The sequence below is a fragment of the Pogonomyrmex barbatus genome, unplaced genomic scaffold (genome assembly GCF_055798465.1).
Source record: "Pogonomyrmex barbatus isolate J1 unplaced genomic scaffold, ASM5579846v1 scaffold5, whole genome shotgun sequence".
Classification (NCBI taxonomy): domain Eukaryota; kingdom Metazoa; phylum Arthropoda; class Insecta; order Hymenoptera; family Formicidae; genus Pogonomyrmex; species Pogonomyrmex barbatus.
The window spans coordinates 3,770,276-3,783,445 of NW_028297149.1; the positions used below are offsets into that span (position 1 = coordinate 3,770,276).

Here is a 13,170-nt window from a genome sequence, read left to right on the forward strand (position 1 = left end):
AATATCAGCCTTAATAGCATATAATATCATTCGAATATTCTCGTACTGAAAGTACGTAGAGATCATACGTACTATTGCCTAATATACTAGAAAACATTCATATGACATCTTAATGGTTTATCATTTCTCATATATTCTTAAGCTCATCTTCAGAATATATCGAATATATCCTAGCACCATATGGTACGAATATTCTGTATTTATACTGAATGTACTGTGATCATACCGAATGTACTAAGATTATTCGTATAAAATCTATATCCCAAGTAGCAAGATGACGTTATTATGACGATGATTTAAAGTTTTCATTTTTTGTCAGTGTACTAAAAAACAACGTAAAACAAACGTAACATTTGTCATGAAAAATATTATCATAAATATATTATCATTAAATCGTTTTTAAGCCAATTTTAATGAATAAATAATGAAATAACATTATTAATTACTATCTTTCTTAATTAACTATAATATATAAATAAGAAAAATATTTCCCATATTTAATACAATTATTGACAAATTCATAAACAAAATATATTCAACAATTTATAAACAATTTTCATAATAAAAATGATTCTCTTTAAACATAACATAGATTCATAGATCAATACATGTAATTAAATTATTCACAAGAGTTATCATATGCAATCATATTGCATACATATCGAGATTTTAAAATTGAGACTATTTATATGACAATATAGTAACATTCATTAAACAGATCTATCATATTTTATGTCAAAATTCCGTGTTCATTTATATCATCATTTCAGTTGCAAGTGTCATCCCATTATAGAAAGGATTAGCCCTAATAGCACTCATCTATTCTGAGAACGTTCCGCGGAATATCATACAAGTATATTCAAGATATTCTCCGAACATTTGAAATACATACTGCGATATACTGTACTGAATGTATTTAAATCGCTTTTTTTACCACTCACTAACCTAATCCCTAGTATGTACTGGAGAATATCCCGAGAATATGGCCATAGGATGAAAATGGTTTAAAAATAGTATATCATGTAGGGCATGCATAAGTATATTCCAGACAGCCATATAGATCGTGAAAATTTATAATATACGTGACACCTTTTACGGAAAATAAGTGAAAAAAATGAAAAAAAAATGAGAGAAAGTAATGATACATTTTTTATCTTGTATCATTGCATGTTTTTAAAACGGTCACCCATCTATTTGGGATCCTGCTCAATGCTGCTTAACTTCTATAATGGGATGAAACCTGCAACTGAAATGATGATATAAGTGAACACGGAATTTTGACATAAAATATGATAGGTCTGATTAATGAATGTCACTATATTGTCATATAAATAGTCTTAATTTTAAAATCTTGATTGCATGTGCAATTCTTGTGGATAATTTAACATTACATACATAAATGCGTGAACCTACATTGTGTTTAATGAAAATCATTTTTATTACGAAAATTGTTTATAAATTGTTGAATATATTTTGTTTATTTGATTATGAATTTGTCAATAATTGTATTAAATATGAGAAATATTTTTCTTATTTTTATATTACAGTTAATTAAGAAAGATAATAATTAATAATGTTATTTCATTATTCATTCATTAAAAGCGATTAAATGATGATATATTTATAACGGTAATATTTCGTGACAAATGTTACATTTATTTTTTTACGTCATTATTTAGTACACTGACGTCGAGTGACGAAAAATGATCTTAAATCATCGTCATAATGATGTCATCTTGCTTGGGATACGACAAATGATATTCAGATTTTATATGAATAATCTTAGTAGCTTTGGTATGATTACAATATATTCAATATAAATACAGAATATTCATATGAGATCATGTGCTGATAGGGTATATTCGGTATATTCTGAAGATGAGCTCAAGAATAGATGAGAAATATACCGTCAAGATGTCATATGAATGTTCTCTATATTAGGCAATATGAATGTTCTCTATATTAGGCAATAGTACGTATGGCCACAGTACTTTCAGTATGAGTGTAGAATATTCGAATGATATGTGTTATTAAGGCTCTAAAAAGAACACGAATAAGTAAATGTATAAATATATATAAAATTGTAATTATCATATTAAACAGTAAATCTTGCTTTTATTAAACAATAAATCTTGCTTTTATTTATAAAATTCAAATAATTTCATTAGTTTTGCATTTTTATTATTTTCCTTATTTGGTCTGAGCAACGCCAAATGTTTTTACATAAAAATTTTTTTATTTACATAAAATTTTATTTAATTTATTTTGTACTGTTACTTTTTAATTCTTTATGATAAAAACGTAGGTTGAGTAAAGCAATTTTGTGATATAATAATATTTTAGAATTAAATAATTACTACCACTTAGAAAAAGAAGTCTTGAATGGCTAAAAAGATACATATAATTTGGTTTTTATTATTTTTAAATTAAAAATACTACTATTAAGTGTACAAAAAAGTTCTGAGCTTTAGATTTCATACAACCGAAATAACAATTTAAATTTTATATATCTTCCCGCCCTTTTGCAGTTTTAAAGCGTTGACATTTGGCCTTCTAAAATGTCATACGGTTTGGCATTTGATGCACATAACCTCAAAAATCAGTAGTGTTCAATAACGATGGCAATAACAAAAGAACATATTCGATTTTCCATCCACTTCACGATGGCAATAATAAAAGAACATATTCGATTTTCCATCCACTTCACGATGGCAATAACAAAAGAACATATTCGATTTTCCATCCACTTGTATTGTTGACTTGTTGTTCTAAACACGTTTTTGCGATAAATATCATCACATGCCTCGGTAGTCGAAAGGATAAAATGCCTGCCCGGTAAGCAGGAGATCCAGATTCGATTCCTAGCTGAGGTGGTATTTTTTCGCAAAATAATTACGAGTTTTCACGACTGGTTCGTAGTCGGGCCCCGCCGTGACGCACACCCTCCCTTCTTATTTGGGAAATTATAAAGGCAAGATTTATTGTTTAATATGATAATTACAATTTTATATATACTTATATATATATTCATTTATTTGTGTTTTTTTTAATTTGCGCAGCGCCAAGTGTTTTTACATAAAATTTTTTTTTATTCTTTTAGTTTATCACAACTAGAATTGCATTAGATAGCAATTCGTAACATAACTTTTTTTTTTAATTAAAACTACTACCACATAAGTTAGAGTAAAAAAAAAAATAAAAAATAGTCAATTAGATTCTATTTTTTAACTTGATATAATATAACATAAAAGGCTCGGTGGCGCGCGAAGCGCGCGCTGTTATGTTCTAGTATTAGTAAAAATAATCTGATTACATTTACATCGTAATATCTATGTAACTTTTGGAATAAAAGATATTGTCAGTTAAATTTTATTTTTTAATACGTATCACTTGAGTTTAGTAGAATAACGCAATTTTTGTAGTAGGATTATAACTTGGCGCCAGTTATTGATATTAAATGATATCTTTTATACAAATGATATCATTGAGTTAGCAATGTGGAAACAAATTTTTTTTTGTTTTTTAATTAAAGCTAGTATCGGGTTAGAATAGGAAGACTCTTCAATGAATACAAAGATCACAAAGATACTAGCACTTAGATTTTATTTTTTAGTTTGATCACAACTAGAATTGAGTTAGATATAACAATTTCGTAACATAATTTTTTTTAAATAATTAAAACTACTACTACATAGATTAGAGTAAAAAGATACTTCAATAAAGATACGTACCACTTAGATTCTTCCATTTCTTTAAAATAAAAGATATTGTGAGTTAGGTTCTATTTTTTAACTTGATACAACAGTTTCTTTTTTTTCAAGCGTCCGCTATATTTGACACCTTTTTTTTATTTTTTTTTAAAAAAGTAATTTGATAGTGATATCAGACATTTTGTTGTATTAATCATTTTTTTGTGTTCGAAAAGCATGTCTCTAATTGACACCTTTTATACTTGACATTTTTTGTATAATACGCACAACGAGAGTAAGTAGGACATTATAAAATTACCTTTTTTTAAAAAAAGATAAAAAAAGGGTATCAAGTATAGTAGATATTGCCAACTCAAATGATTGTGTAAAATTTATATAAAAGATTTGATATTGTTGTAGCCAGGTCTACAACCAATAATAAAAGTAGTCCGCATGGCAACAAAATTAGGTCGCATGAATCTCGAAAAGTCTTTCGAAAAATGACACAAATATGTGACCGCCGAAATCGCGACCAGTCTTTCGAAAGACCGCAGAAATGCATCGCGAGAACATTGCGAAAAAGCCTATCAGCAAATTCCTAAACTTGATGATCAAACCGAGCGTAATATTGATTAATCAATATCACGCAACCGATCGACGCAATCGATCAGAATGCTGACCGGGCTGACCGGGGGATCGATCAGACTATATAACCAGTTACACAAGGCGGAATAGACAGAGTCCAGAGTCAGGAGTCAATCAAGCATAACGTGTCGTTCGGAATCGTTATTATAATTATCGCGCAAGATATTACACGAGCACAGCGAAGTTCACGCGAGCCGTACTATCAGCGTCTCAGGTGACATATTCGGTCGACGGCCGCCAGAGTAACGCGATACGCGCCCGCCGACGTCTAACCGTGTGTGAAAGAAATAAAATAAGTAATACTAAATCCAAGAAATTGTGCAATTGTTAAATAAACCAAGTAACATAAAGAAAGTGTGTTAGTGATTTCAAGAAGATTCCCTTCCATTTTTTTGATCCTGCTCGGAGTCCCAACTCCTTAGGCTTAACGAACCCGACTATCTCTAAAATTAACGTTGTAGCCCATCCGGGGTAGCGGTGGCAGCGGTGGGATAGTCAAAACCATCCCCAAGAACAACTTGAGAGGATCATCGTTAATCAAGCCAGCAGAATCAAACAAGTAAGCCCCGACGCATTGCATTTACGGGCAGCAGAAAAAAAAAAATTTTTCTTCTTGAAGAAACAAGACCTGTAGAAAACAGGCGGATGGAAAAGGCCCCGTCAAAAAATAAGCCGCCCAAACAAGATAAGACCTGCAGTAATAGACAGGCAGAAGAATCAAATTCTCAATAAGCAGAAAATACAAGACCTGTAGAAAACAGGCGGACGGAACAGGCCCCGTCAAAAAATAAGCCGCCCACGAAATTGTGTCAAGTGTACAGTGCAATATTAGTAGAGTGCCGACCTACGACAACGAGTGTCTAGTGGCAGCGGAGCAACGACCAGAGAGTCCACGAGCACCGAGAACCAGCCAGCGCTGACCGTGTACAACGATACCAGGCAGCAAGGACGCTTCACCGACACGCACTACTACACGCAGCCAATTGACGCACCAGCACAAGCAGCGAGTATGCAATTTATCTACTAATGTAAGTCCGAAAAATTATATTTAAAAAAAAAAAGCGAATGTCCGCAGCGAAGGACAGCGTAGTAAAGACAGTGCGACTTGGCCAAAATCGCGGTCAATAAATAATCCTGTAAAATTTCCGCATACTATCTCCGCGTTAAATACCGCGAGAAATGCATTAAAAGAAATACGCGATAACGTGCGCCGCGTACTACAATACGAAAGTGACGAAGACGTCCATGTAATAACCGAACGCGAATTTCCGTACGACAAAAAAGATTACAACTTGCTCGAACCGAACGACACCGACTCTCACATTAACACACACGTACAAGCGCGAAAACACATACACACGAATTTACGAGACGGAAGCATATTTAATTCTTTTAATATATACCAATCTTTAATAAACGAAATGGCTCACCTGTCGAACAACAGAATGAAATCGACAACGAAATTTTACAACTACGACATTCGGTCGAGAGACATGGACCACAAGAAAGTCGAACGAACCGCCGCGTCACAATCGACGCACCGCTCGATAACAATCTCCTTCGAGAATTAATGGATGAAATATGCGATCTCCGTGTGCAAGTCAACGGATTAAGCCAGCAAACACAATTGCCTATGGGCGAACAAACGAGAATATCTCAGGATTTTCTGCCGCACCCGTTAGATCTAACTTATGGACGTTCGTATCGAGATATACGAAACCAGCCGGGAAATGCACTGGCATTTCTCACATTGAAAGACGCGCGTAACATGATTCCAGAGATCGACGGCACATCACGAGGACGCGTGTACGAATTTCTAAACGCAAGTACGTACGCGATAAAAAATATACATCCCGCGGATGAACATTCTCTATTAGAAGCCATTCTTTGCACTAAATTCAAAGGCAAGGCCATGATGGATTTCCGTACGCGAGATATAATAAACTTCGAACAATTAAAACGAGAATTAGAAAAGGAATATTTGAGCAAACGAAGCACCGCACATTTGCAACTCGAATTCAACTCGCTCAAACAAAAACCAAACGAGAATGCACAAGAATTCGGCAGACGAACCGATAATATAGGAATTATACGAATGCATGGAAGAAGGAAAAAATCATACGGTCGAACAGCAACGCGCGATCTTAGAAAATATAAAAGAGCAGGCGCTCCACAATTATCAGAATGGTTTACACGACGAAATTAAATTAATTGTACGATCGCAGCGATATCAAACAATACAGGAAGCAATCGCAGGAGCAACCGCGGAAGAAAAAACGCGAGGACCTAGCATGCGAACGCTAACCTATCGAAACTGACCAGTATTTAAAGCGCATACACCTAGTCCGCGTTGTGAAAAATGCGGAAAAATCGGTCATTACGGACACGATTGTAGGACTAGCCGTTTTTCAAACAGATATACCCTGCCTAAGCCAGAAAGGCAACCACGAATAAATACAATTGAAAAACAGTGTAGCTATTGCAAAAAGATAGGACATTTACGACACGAATGTTGGACATTAAATGGAAAACCGGAAAACAGCAAAAATTCCGGAAAAAATTTTTCGAATTCGCGAAGAGAAAATTCCGCGAAGAACTTTAAAAATAAAAAGAGCGAAACCGGCGAAGATAAATCGACCGTCCCGCGTCCCGCGTCAGAGTATCGCGTGGCACACGTCAAGGGGACACCGCTCGTCAACACTGGATTAAATGCGATCACATTACCGATTGCAGAAGGTAGATTGCCAAAGGTAGAAAAATAAATTTCTTGTTTGATACGGAAGCATCAGCAACAATAATAAAACTGAAACATGTTCTAGACCACGTCCTAATCTATGAAGAAAAAACTAAGCTAACAGGCATAACAGGACATGAAATAATAACATTGGGCAAAACACATATTACGGTGCAACTGTCGCGAAAAAAGATACGACACCCCGTATACATAGTGCGAGATAATGCGCCAATGGAATACGATGCCTGACGAATCCTAGGAGCAGATTTTATTTGGAAATACATGACTGCGTTCAATCCAAAAACAAATTCAGTACAATTTCAAAATACGAAATTCAGACTGTACCCATACAGGCACGTAACCTTAGGGCCGCGCAGCGAAATAATCGTGCAAGTCACGACTAACCAAAATATAATTGGATTGACGAAACCAGAGGAAATGATACCTGGAATTTTTATTGGATGTTGCCTAGTTGAACCACGAAATTATACATGCCCAATAAGTATAATAAATATTACAGAAGAAGAAAAAAGTGTGCAAGTACCACAAGTGATAATAGAAGAAATAAATATACAAGAAAAAATAACACAAGAATCTGTGAACGCAATACAGACAAAAAATAAAGAGACAAAATCAATAGCTCGAGAAGAGCAAATAAACAATTCTTTGCGCACAAAACATTTAAATGAGGAAGAACGAAAATCTATATTAAGATTATGTCACGAATATAATGACGTGTTCCACCTAGAAGGGGATACATTATCATGCACAACAAAGATTAAGCATGAAATATCAGTACGAACAGATTCAGCACCAGTAAACGTACGACCTTATCGTTTACCGGAAAAACACAAAGACGAGGTAAATAAACAGATTCAAGAAATGTTGAAACAAAAAGCGAAGGAAACCTACGACAGAAAAACAAAAATACGCACGTTCGAAATAGGAGAAGTCCTACTACACGACGAAACAATTCGGCGAGGGAGATCAAAAAAGCTAGACGCGTTATGGATCGGACCCTACACAATTTTAGAAAAATTAAGCGATTTAAACTATAAAATAAAAATGGGCCGCCGAACGATAAATGTGCACGCGAACCGAATTAAACCGTTCATTGAAAATTAAAAAGGAGATAAAAGAAAAAGCACACAATACAGAATAAAATAAAAATAATAAGAAAATAAAAATAAAAATGTTGGGACTCACCAAAGAAGAATCCCAGGTCTGGAAAATAATCCAACATCCAAAGTTACGAAAACACAGTACTACACTACACTAAATAACTACACTATAAACTAAATTATGATAGTACGAGGCATGCATCACATCAGGCCCCAGGAGAGCGGTCCCTCGCCTGCGCGGGATCATTTCCCAGATCAATCTCGTCTAGAGCGGCCACCTCGACGGGATCGTCCGGATCTTCCAGCTCCTCGTCCTCTACCTCATCATCCTCCACCACCACATTGGCAAGTACAGCGTCAGGCATGATGGATATGAGCAACTCATACAGTTCCATGGACCACGGCAACTCGAAAACCCTACCAGGAGCTTCATCGGTGGCGAACCAGATGCAATCGCCACACACATAAAAAGTACTATTATCATAAAAACGGTTGACAATTAACAACCACTCGCGCACGCGTTGGAAATGGGCCTGAGCGTCAGGATGGCCCATAAAGTCATCGACGTCATTATCGTCGATTTCGATGTCGAAACCTTCGTCATCAGACGCTCCCGCCACGGCCCGATCATCGAATACAGGCGGATCACGACCAAAATTTCCGTTAAATCCCATGGTGTCACAAGGAAGGCACTTCGACAACTGACGAAATGCAGCCAGGGAGCTCATCGCAAAAATGAAATATTAGAAGGATCACACCGATATAATAAATAAGACACCAAGAGAAACGATATGCGTCGTAAAAAAGCAAGCTCAACAGATTCACAGGAGAATCTTTTAACTAAGATAACAAATTCAGAATAAAGTAACATTACACCTGGGAACAGGATAAAAAAGAAAAAACGCCGAATTCAAGCATCGAAAAATTTTCAGGAGAAATAAGAATTTTTATTTTTGCAGAATAAAGATATGGATGACCGATGGAGAAAAAGAGAAAAAACTACCATTTGAAGTAGAAAACTTCGAGCATCACCCCGGAATATACTTCGAAGAAATAGGAAAACTGAACATAATCGAGTCATTCTGGAAGATAATTATAAAAATAGATATTTCGCCAATCGAAAAGCGAACAGAACAAATAGAAGAATACATTCAAAAAACGCAAAATATATGCACGATGTTACACCTCACAAACAAAGGGTCGTGTCAAAACTATAATATCATAATTGAAAACAATTACCAGCGGTTAAAACACTTAATAAAAAGAATAAACGCTCTGTATAAAGCACAAGATACAAAAACGAAACGAGAACTAATAGATGGAATAGGAACTATTGCCAAAACATTATTTGGAACAATGAAGATAGAAAATTAATCAATGAGCAACTAAGTATCCTAGACAACAAACAACAAACGACAGAGCATATAATAAAGAACCAAATCAAAATCATAAACGCGACAATAGCGCATATAAGCAACCATGAAGAAATAATCCAGAATAACGAAAACATTTTAGCTAATGCAATCAAAAAATTAGAAATGACGCTAACAACGGAAATAAGTAGCGAAAATATAAAAGAACACTTTATAATCACCAACGCAATACTTGCAGCAGTGACACAAAACGCGGAAGACACACTAGAATACCTAACTGCGATAAAAAGTGGAATACTACACCCGCGATTAATACCGTTAGAAGAAATAATAAAAAATCTTAAAGAAGCAATCACACAAATACCACAAGGATCATATTTCCCATTTAAAATAAGGGAAGAGGATTGGCATACAACAGAAAAAGTAACGACAATGAGCGCGCACTGCGACAAAACAAACGTGTACACAATCCTACATTTCCCGTTAATTGCACTTCCGCTATACGAAATATTAAACGTAATACCACTACCGGTACCATACAAACAAAACATATCCGCATTAATTGAAACGAACAATCTATTAATCGCTTTGGATACTAACAGACATACGTACGCAAAACTAACTCACGAAAAATTAAAACAATGCAAGCAAATAAATACAAATTACTTGTGCGAACAAATCTTTCCAATTAGAAATGTAAAAACCGACCCGCTATGCGAAATAGATATATATATAGAAAATGACAACTGGTATAACAATTGTAATATTAAATACATAACAATAAAAAATAGCATATGGATAGTCTTAAACAATTCATATTCTTGGCTATATTCCAGCGAAACAAACTATTACAATTTCATGCAAAAATAATAAAGAAACGCGTACAACCATTACAAATAGGAAAAATAACGTTATCAAGTAATTGCAAAATAGTTACATCAGACGCGACAATAAAATCTACAAGCACCAATAAGGGAAAAGAAATAAAAACGTATCTACCAAAATATAACATTACTAAGCGAAACTTTCAAGGCAAATAAGACAGAAAAAATAAAATTAAAAGTTATACAAGACGCAACAGACCTGACAGAATTAACAAAGAAATTAAATGACATGAAAAACGAAATAAGCAATAACGAGATACCCTTTTTCCAACAAAAACACTTTGTATATCCTGTATCAATTAGCAACTCATTAATAATAATCATTGTTATCGCAACAATAATAATTATCATAAGAAAGAAAAAACAAAATGAAATAATAACTCATGCAATGTAGATTGCGCCGTTAGAATAAGTGAAAGTATTCGATTCTAAGTAAACGATTATACCAAAAAATGTATCGGAAAAAACAAAAAATTATGTAAAAAGCGAAAATTTCGTACCTCCGTTTTCTTTTAATAACAGGGGGGGGATGTTGTAGCCAGGTCTACAACCAATAATAAAAGTAGTCCGCATAGCAACAAAATTAGGTCGCATGAATCTCGAAAAGTCTTTCGAAAGATGACACAAATGTGTGACCGCCGAAATCGCGACCAGTCTTTCGAAAGACCGCAGAAATGCATCGCGAGAACATTGCGAAAAAGCCTATCAGCAAATTCCTAAACTTGATGATCAAACCGAGCGTAATATTGATTAATCAATATCACGCAACCGATCGACGCAATCGATCAGAATGCTGACCGGGCATCGATCAGACTATATAATCGGTTACACAAGGCGGAATAGACAGAGTCTAGAGTCAGGAGTCAATCAAGCATAACGTGTCGTTCGGAATCGTTATTATAATTATCGCGCAAGATATTACACGAGCACAGCGAAGTTCACGCGTACTATCAGCGTCTCAGGTGACATATTCGGTCGATGGCCGCCAGAGTAACGCGATACGCGCCCGCCGACGTCTAACCGTGTGTGAAAGAAATAAAATAAGTAATACTAAATCCAAGAAATTGTGCAATTGTTAAATAAACCAAGTAACATAAAGAAAGTGTGTTAGTGATTTCAAGAAGATTCCCTTCCATTCTTTTGATCCTGCTCGGAGTCCCAACTCCTTAGGCTTAACAAACCCGACTATCTCTAAAATTAACGTTGTAGCCCATCCGGGGTACAACAATATCAATAATTGGCGCCAAGTTATAGTCTTACAAACATGAAGCTACCAGTCCATTTTAGTCAAATTATATATTTCAATCGTATAAAAGATTTGATAAACCACTGTTTTAAAAAAATAAAACTCAAGTAGTTTCTTTAATTTAAAAATAATAAAAACCAAATTATATGTATATCTTTCTATCCATTAAAAACTTCTTTTTCTAACCCAAGTGGTAGTAATTATTTAGCTTTAAAATATTTTTATATCACAAAATTGCTTTACTCAATTTACGTTTTTATTACAAAGAATTATAAAGTAACAGTATAAAATAAATAATAAAATTTTATTTAAATAAAAAAATTTTTATGTAAAAACACTTGGCGCTGCTTAGATCAAACGAAAATGCAAAACTAATGATGAGATTATTTGAATGTTACAAATAAAGGCAAAATTTATTATTTAATATGATTAAATTATAATCACACACACACACACACACACACACACACACACACACACACAACACACACACACACACACACACACACACATTTTATTCATATTCTTTTTTAGAGGTATGAGCAGCGCCAAGTGTTTTTACATAAAAATTTTTTTTATTTAAATAAAATTTTATTATTTATTTTATACTGTTACTTTATAATTCTTTGTAATAAAAACGTAAATTGAGTAAAGCAATTTTGTGATATAAAAATATTTTAAAGCTAAATAATTACTACCACTTGGGTTAGAAAAAGAAGTTTTTAATGGATAGAAAGATATACATATAATTTGGTTTTTATTATTTTTAAATTAACTAAAACTACTACTTGAATTTTATTTTTTTAAAACAGTGATTTATCAAATCTTTTATACGATTGAACTATATAATTTGATTAAAATGGACTTGTAGCTTCATGTTTGTAAGACTATAACTTGGCGCCAATTATTGATATCAAATCTTTTATATAAATTTTACACAATCATTTGAGTTGGCAATATCCACTATACACTCTTTTTTTATCTTTTTTTAAAAAAAGGTAATTTTATAATGTATATATATATATATATATATATATATATATATATACCTAATAAATAAACATGTAATCTTATTATTTCATATATTCTATATATATATATATATATATATATATATATATATATATATATATATATATATATTAGAAGCAATAATAAACTTAAATAATCATCCATGCAATCCAACCAAACAATGTGTATATATACACACATATATATTGTTATTAAATAGTTTAAGATCAATATAAATTGGAAATTATCAAATATCAATCTTTAAATTCTTTGTAAATTTTGCAATTTTATATATATATATATATATATATATATATATATATACATATATATGTATGTAATTGTTTAATAATAAATAGTTGATTAGAAATATGATTCAAAATTATAATATATGTATAGTTCTCTAGATATGTTATTTCTTTAATTGACAAATTTTCATTTTTATTCGCTTTGGAACTGATTTTTTC

At 33.2% G+C, this 13,170-nt stretch overlaps 1 protein-coding gene across 13 annotated transcripts in view; it reads left to right on the forward strand.

Moving 5' to 3' along the window:
- LOC105422389 (uncharacterized protein F13E9.13, mitochondrial) overlaps nt 1–13,170 on the forward strand; it is a 263,236-nt gene that overhangs the window by 1,100 nt on the left and 248,966 nt on the right. The gene's annotated exons all lie outside the window — the stretch shown is intronic.